The 7,922-nt window shown below is 38.1% G+C and overlaps 1 pseudogene; it reads right to left on the bottom strand.

Moving 5' to 3' along the window:
* Positions 1 to 2,164: 2,164 nt before the first annotated feature.
* Positions 2,165 to 3,743, bottom strand: LOC102839440 (annotated as a pseudogene).
* Between the last annotated feature and the right edge of the window lie 4,179 nt (positions 3,744 to 7,922).

Below are 7,922 nucleotides of genomic sequence, written 5' to 3'. Positions count from 1 at the left end.
TTTTAAGTCCTGTTAGTTTTAAGCATGCAAGATTGTATCACCTGCATATCACAGGTTGTTAATAAGTCTTTCTCCAATCCTGCTGCAATGTTTTTCCTCATATAATCCAGTTTGTGGTATATAATGAAATGTGTAAACACCTGGAGTTAGAAAACCAAACAGGAAGAACCAGCTCAGTTTTTCTCAAGCTGAAAGAATTTTAGAAAAAATGAAAGCCTCTACTTGCAAGTCTTTACACATTTCATTATAATACTTGACTTTGCCTTCTCAAGTTGCCCTTTGAAGTTTTCTGTTCAGCTCTTTTATGTCTTCATTGCTACCATTTGCTTTAGCATCTCTACAGTGGAGAACAAGTTTTAGTCTGATGTTCTTGATGTCATCCAACTTCTGATCTTCAGTCTTTAGTGTCTAATGCATCCAGTCTGTTCTTGAGATGATCTTTAAATTCAGGTGGGATATGTTCAAGGTTATATTTTGACTCTCATGGACTTGTTTTAATCTTCACCTTCAACCTGAACTTGCATATCGATGGTCTGTTCCACAGTCTGTCCCTGGTCTTATTTTGGCTGATGATGTGGAATTTTTTCACCTTCTCTTCCCATAAATGTAGTCATTTTGATTTCTATGTTTTCCATCTGGTGAGGCCCTTGTGTATAGTTGCTCTAATATCATTTTAAAAAGTTATTTGCAATTGATCTTACAAAATTCTATCATGCAATCTCAGCATCATTTCTATCACCAAGGCTATATTTTTCAACTACTCATTTTTTTTCTTTGTTTCCAACCTTCACATTTCAATCACCAGTAATTGTTAATACATCTTGATTGTATTTTTTGTTCAATTTCAGACTGAAGAAGTTGATATAATTCTTCAATTATCATGACTGGCTTTAGGAGTTGGTTTATAAATTTGAAAAATATTGGTATTAATAGGTCTTTCTTATAGTCATATAGATATTATCCTCTCACAGACAACCTTATACTTCAAAATAGACCTTGAACTGTTCTTTTTGACGATGAATGAAACATCATTCCTCTTCTTTTTGTCATTCTGGCATAGTAAACCATATGACTATCAGAATCAACATGGTCAACACCAGTCCATTTCAGTTTATTAATGTTTAGGATGTCGATGTTTATGCATTCCATTTTATTTTTGACAATACACAATTTTCCTAGATTCATACCTTGTACATTTCATGCTCAGGAATCCTGGTGTGGCACTGTAGGATAAACACTGGACCATAAGGTCAGTTTGAAGCGTAATGTCAGAGGTTCAAAACTACCAGCCACTCCTCAGAAACCCTATACAGTGTTGCTATGAGTCAGAACTCAACAGCACTTAACAACAACATTCTATGTTCTGAATATTAATTAATGTTCTTATCTGTTTCTCTTCATTTTGAGCTGTGCCCATCAGCAAACAAAGGTACTGAAAGCTTTACTCCATTGGTATCATCTCTACGTTGATGAGGCAGTTTTCCTTCAGTTTTAATTTTTGTTTGTTTGTTTAAATTTTTTTATATTAGAACAAAGAGTTGCACTAAGCAAGAGCTCATTTCCCCACTCCAAATGGCAACAGCACAACAGGGGCAAACATTCATTAGACACAACACATCCAGCATGTTGTCAACAGCCTCCTACTCACTGAGGTTGGGGCTGTTTGTTTATAAGCAGTCTCTCTTCCTCAATGTATTAACCCCAAACTACTGGTCTAACAAGGAGTTCTGGTAGCGTAGTGGTTACGAATCACGCTGCGAACCGCAAGGTCAGCAGTTCGAAACCATCAGCTGTTTCACAGGAGAAACGTGAGGCTTTCTGTTCCCGTAAAGATTTACAGCCTCAGAAACCCTGTACAGGGTCACTATGAGTTGGAACTGACTCCACGGCACATAACAACAACAACAACTGGTCTAACACAAAAGGAAGTGATAGTAATCTATTAATGTTGAAAAGTGGAAGAAGCACAAACATAACCCACTCCTTAAAAATCTCAATAGTTCAAAGTAGAATTTTCTATTTCCTCTTTCTCTTGTAATAAAAAGTAGCACTGGGCTCGGGCCCCCAGGATTGGTTTGTCTCCTGACCATTTACAAAGTATTTCCCACATGACTTGCATCTTTAAGGTTCTGACCCCAGTTCATCAGTGTGAAGAGAGGTCCATCTACTCCTTCCTCCTCTTCTTGCCTTCATGTTCATGTTTCTTGGGTCAGCTTCTACCTGAGGGTCTTTTAGAGCCACCATGCTATTTGGCTTCTTCCAAAAACTTGTTCAAGCCAAAAGAATCTTCTTCAAATTGAACTGGTTCTTCTCAGCCTCTCTGCCACTGGTCTAAACCAGAAAACTCTTTATCGGGAACAAATCTGTTGGTCTTTATTCTGGTCGTCACCATACATGTCCAGGTTTTTACTGGGCCTATAAATACTCTGGGCCTTATCTTTGCCATCTCTCCAGGTTTGATCATAATCATTATAAATCTCATCTTCTCCACCTGCAAAGCCATTGTCCATACCTTTAGACTGGTTGAAGAGCCTTTGGTCATACTGAACTTCATTGGAAATCTGAGGATTGGGCACACCAAGACCGATGACTTCACTGATATTTTGGTTTTCATTCCTCTGCCGTTTGGACCTCTTATCAGGAGCTGCCCTGGAAAGATTTCAGTCATGCTGTCTCTCCTTCCTCCTGTCATGCCGAATTTCATCCCTTTCACAAGCCTCTCCATCCTTTTTCCACTGGGTTTTGATCCCAGCTCTCCTCTCCCTGGCTTTCTGGGCTATTTCTCTAAATTTCTCTTCATGTTTCTTCTTTTCTTTTTGAGCTATCTTTCTCTCTGCTTGGGAACGCATTTCCACAGCTCTCTGAGCCTTCTGATCAGCAATGTAGAGAGCTTCAGCCAGCTTGGTAAAATTTTCATGGATGTGAACTGTCCGTAGTCCTCTTGCATCAGCAGCCAATCATTTGTCTAGTGGCAATGTATAAGCTTTTGCATTTTTCCAGTTTGAAATACAAGGAGGAATCCTCCACTCTTATTTTTCCTTCACAGTCATCTTTTGGCTAGGAGAGTGCATGACAGGTGTTGAAGGAGAAGGTGGTCCCTGGGAAATTTTCTTATTAATTTTGAATCTTGGTGGTTCTACTGGATCTTTCTGCATTTCCACCATCCGAATTACCCTCTGTTTAGCTCCAGAGGTGAAAGCCATGCCTTGATGAGATGGTATGTATCAGATATAATGAACAAGAGCCAATTTATCAGCTGCCTAAACAGGCATGGATGCAGCAACCTTCTGTGATAAAGCTTTTTCTAAGGTTACTCTTGTCTCTTCAGTTATCTCTTTAATGACTTCCTCATCAGGTCTTTGCAGGTCTGGGTCATCTGCATTGGGTCCCAGATCCACGTACTTGCTATACATGACCTTGTCTTTAGACTATCCTTGTTGAGCAATTGCATATTTAGTTTTTCCTTCGGCATTCACTTGAATAGGCAGTGCATTGGAAATTATTTTCTTTCATCCCATATCCAGTGGGTTCTGGGCCACATGGCTCTCTGGAAAAGCACCTCCATCTCCAAAATCTTCTAATAACTGTGGTATCCAGCCTTTCCGGTACCCGTATGGGGCAGGCTCTCTTCTGGAGGAGACCTGAGAGGTCTGCCGTCATCTCTGGGATCTTGCCTTTTCTTCAGCATCAAGCTAGTCCTGAGATAGCTGAGTTGGTGTAGGTAAAAAGCTGGTGAGTGCCATCTTCTTCTGCTTCTTCCAGCATCCCTCAGTTGTAACTTGAGTGCCTTCCAAACTAAAATATCTTCTGGCTTTCTGTATGATAATATCCTGGTGCTAGCTGACAGTGTTTCAGTATTGTTAAGGAGGTGTTCAGTGGATAAACATTCAGAAGTTTTCCATCTTTCCTTTGTCCTATTCTGTCTTAGTCTGGAAGCTCTGCTTAAACCTGTCCACTATAAATGGCAATTAAAATACTAGTTTCATAGCTTCCATCATTGCAGCAACATGCAATCCAGCACAGTACATACAACAAATTGACAGATGAGTGGTAATGCACAAATTTACACCATTCATAATAATAATAGTAACAGTAATGATAAAATATAATGATAAAATGATAAAAATAATACTAGTAACAGTAATGATAATAATAATAATAGTAACAGTAATGATAAAAATGTACAAGAATGCTGGATTGAGTGCTATGTTTTTATAAGCAGGTAGTTATTGTATGCTATGGGGTTGATTCTGACTCCTAGTGAACCCATTTTTTAAACTATAATCTCTATGGAAGTAGTTCCCTAGGTTTTTTCTTCCATACAGCCACTGGTTGGTTTGAACTGCCAACCTTTCAGATTACAGCTGGGTGCTTTATCTATTGTACCACCAGTGCTCCTTTCTATAATCATATCTTGCTTAATATCATCAGCAACCTTACAAATGTGCTCTACCCTTATACCCATTTTGAAGATGAGAAAACACAAAGTCATATAAATTTAAATTTTTGGCTGAGTTTTTGTTGACAGTAAATAGCAGAGTCTAGAATTTCTTTCTATTCTCCTAACTTTCCAAGGAAAAGATGATATACAGTTTCTATTGCAAGTTTGAAAATGTCACAAGCTTTAGGCAAAATATTTTTCCCAATGAAACATAAACAATATTTCTGAGTAGAAATCAAAGAAAGATAGGTGTCATTTTCTAGTACTATTAATACTACAGCTACTAATACTAATCCATGAACATACAAGAACACAATTAGAAAAAAAATTATCACTTCTCCTCAAAGACTTAATCACTGTATTTATTTTTATCTTTAATCATTTAGCTGTGTTTTCAAAATTGCTCAACACTTTTGACGTTCTTCTTGGATTATTCTAATGTTTTCATAGATTTATGGAGCACAACAGCTTTGAGTTAATCTCACCCCACCTACTCTAATTTTTGAATGAAGTAAATGAGGCCCAAAGGCTCTTGCCTGAACTCTTCTTCCAAGAAGAAAGCCTAACATAATAGGTTATGGCACAAACTGGAATCAGATTGCCCGAGTTCAGTGCATTCTGGCTCTGTCACTTCCTAGTTGTGGGATCTTAGGGAAGTCACTGAAACTCTTGTCACTCAGTGTACTCATCTGTAAAATCGGAAAATGACTATACCACCTCATCACTTGGTAAAAAGAAATAAATCCACTGCCATCAAGTCAATTCCATAGCAACCATATATGAGACTGTAACTCTTTACATGTGCAGAGGGCCTCATCTTTCCCCTGGGAAGTGACTTTTCTTCAGTCACTTTGAAGTGCCACCCTGCAGTTAACAGTCTACCCCTAACCCACAGTACAGTGAGGGCACCCCACAAAACCCGATTGTTTTCTAGTCAGTCCCAACTCATAGCAACTCTGTAGGGCAGAGTAAAACTCATTGTCCCATAAAGTTCACAAGGACGAACTCCAGTGCACTTAATTGTACAATGTGGAATCTGTACACAGACCAATAGGCAGTTGTTTGAATAAGGGGATACTGTGTGACTTAAAATAAGGAAAGGTATGCATCAAGGTTTTATCTTTTGCCATGTTTATTCAATCTGTATGCCGAGCAATACTCTGAGAAGTTAGTCTATGTGGAGGAGAGCGCAACATCAGGACTGGAGAAAGACTCATTAAAAACTTGTGAAATGCAGATGACACAACTTGCTTATTGAAAGCAAAAGAAACTTGAAGCACTTATTTCTGGAGATGAAAGACTACAGTATTCAGTATTGGTTGCATGTCAACATTAAGAAAGCAAAAATCTTCACAAATGGGAAAAAAAGCAATAGCATGATAAATGGAAGAAAGATTGAAATTATCACGGATTGCAGTTCACTTGAATCCACAATCAATGTTCATGCAAGCAGCAGTTAAAAAATCTAACGGCTTGCTGTATTGGACAAAGCTGCTGCAAAAGATTTCTTTAAGTTAAGGAGCAAAGATGTCACTTTAAGGACTTAAGGGGACCAGACCCAAACCATGGTATTGTCATATGCCTCCTATGTATGCAGAAGTTGAACAACAACTAAGCAAGACCAAGAAAAATTGATGCATTTGAATAATGGATTTGGCAAAGAATACTGAAAGTACTGTGGATTGTAAGGAGAATAAACAAATCTTTGTCTAGGAAAAAGTATAACCAGAATGCTCCTTAGAAAGGAGAACGGGAAGATTTTATCTCATGTATTTTGGCTTGGCATTGAGAAGGATTAGCCCTGGAGAAGGACTTCATACATGGTAAAGTAGAAAGTCCTGTAGGAGTCCTAGTGTGGCACTAGACTGCTAACTGCAAGATTGGCAGTTCACAAACACCAGCCGCTCCTTGGAAACCCTACACAGGGGTGCTGCTGTGAGTTGAAACTGACTCAATGGCAAATAACAACAAAGGAGAAGGTCAGTGAAAATGAGGAAAACTCTCAGTGAGATGAATTGACTTACTGGCTACAACATGGATGGAAGCAGAGCAAGAATTATGAATGTGGCACAAGACCAGGCAGTGTTTCATTCTGTTGTACAAAACCAACTCAGCAGTACCTGGCAACACCACCAATCTTTACAGAAGCAGATTGCCACATCTTTCTCCTTCCGAGAAGGTGGGGAGTTCAAACGCCAACTTCTTCAGTTAGCAGATGAGAGCTTAATCACGGCTTCATTACGGCTCTCTTGTAATAAGGAATGAATGAGTTAATACAAGCACAATGTATATATGAGAAATCCAAGGGAAATTATCTATAATGTGATATGGTCTTTAACATTAGACTCATGAATGGTGACTACCAACCACTACTAACAGTATTTGTTAATCGTTGATTTTATTCTCTTTCTATTTCTTTACAAAATTCTCATTTCCCCACAAATTTATCTTTCTTCTCCTTAAGTTTATAGTCTGTCATGTGACTTTGGGAATTTACTGTGGAGGCAGATAAGAGTATGGGAAGACTTCAGGGACACATTCAATGCATCATTTGTGTTACTTCCAAACAAAATAATATTTCTTAAGATAATACAATACAAAATGCACTTAGAAATATTTTTCTGATGATTATAAGTAAAGCTTTGGCTTTGTAATGATTTGCTTAAAGATGGTTTCACTTGGCAATAATTGAAATCTAATAATTTATTCTTGCCTTAGTGGAAAATATCAATGAATGAAAAATCTTATAGGTGATGAAGATAGGAAAAATAAGATAGACTCTACATATCTGTAATGAAAGTATCCAATCCAAATTTTACTGCAAGCTTTTCATTTTATTAAATTCTCCAGATGGTCTTCAGACCTTGTGCTTCAATATGACAAAATGGCTTTTGCATCTGCTGTTAACAAAGGCAAGAGAAAATCTGACCCTGTTCAGGAACTGTAACTACCAATTTACTTATTCCTTCCTAATCTAAGCATTGTACTGCAAGACTTAAGGTCCAAGGTTTGAGCCTGCCAGCTGTTCTGCAGGAAAAAGATGTGGCTTTCTGCTCTCTCTAAGACTTAAAGCCTTGGAAACCCTATACAGGGTCACTATGAGTCAGAAACAACTCAACAGCATTTAACAACAATCTATATGTCTAAGTAAAAAACCACCTCCAGTTCATTTGGATATAATTTATTAGATCATTGGCTCCACTGACACGCCATTGTCATATTCTCTGCCTAACTTGGTCCATTCACACAGCTGGACAACTGTGTGAGGATGCTACCCAGTTCTCCCACAGAGAGAAGCACAAATCCAATACCTAAAATTAGGTTTTTACTAAATTATATTGCACTGCACATTTACACTGGCTTGGCAAATAATACCCAGAAGAAAGGTACAATTACATAGATTCTTCGCCAAAAATAGAAGGCAGGTTAAAATAATAAACACTGAAAAAGAGAGAAGGAGGGCAGGGGGAAAGAAGGAAAA

The sequence above is a fragment of the Chrysochloris asiatica genome, unplaced genomic scaffold (genome assembly GCF_000296735.1).
Source record: "Chrysochloris asiatica unplaced genomic scaffold, ChrAsi1.0 scaffold00046, whole genome shotgun sequence".
Lineage (NCBI taxonomy): Eukaryota > Metazoa > Chordata > Mammalia > Afrosoricida > Chrysochloridae > Chrysochloris > Chrysochloris asiatica.
Note: the sequence above shows the minus strand (reverse complement) of the source record. Positions and strands in the feature narration are given on the sequence as shown.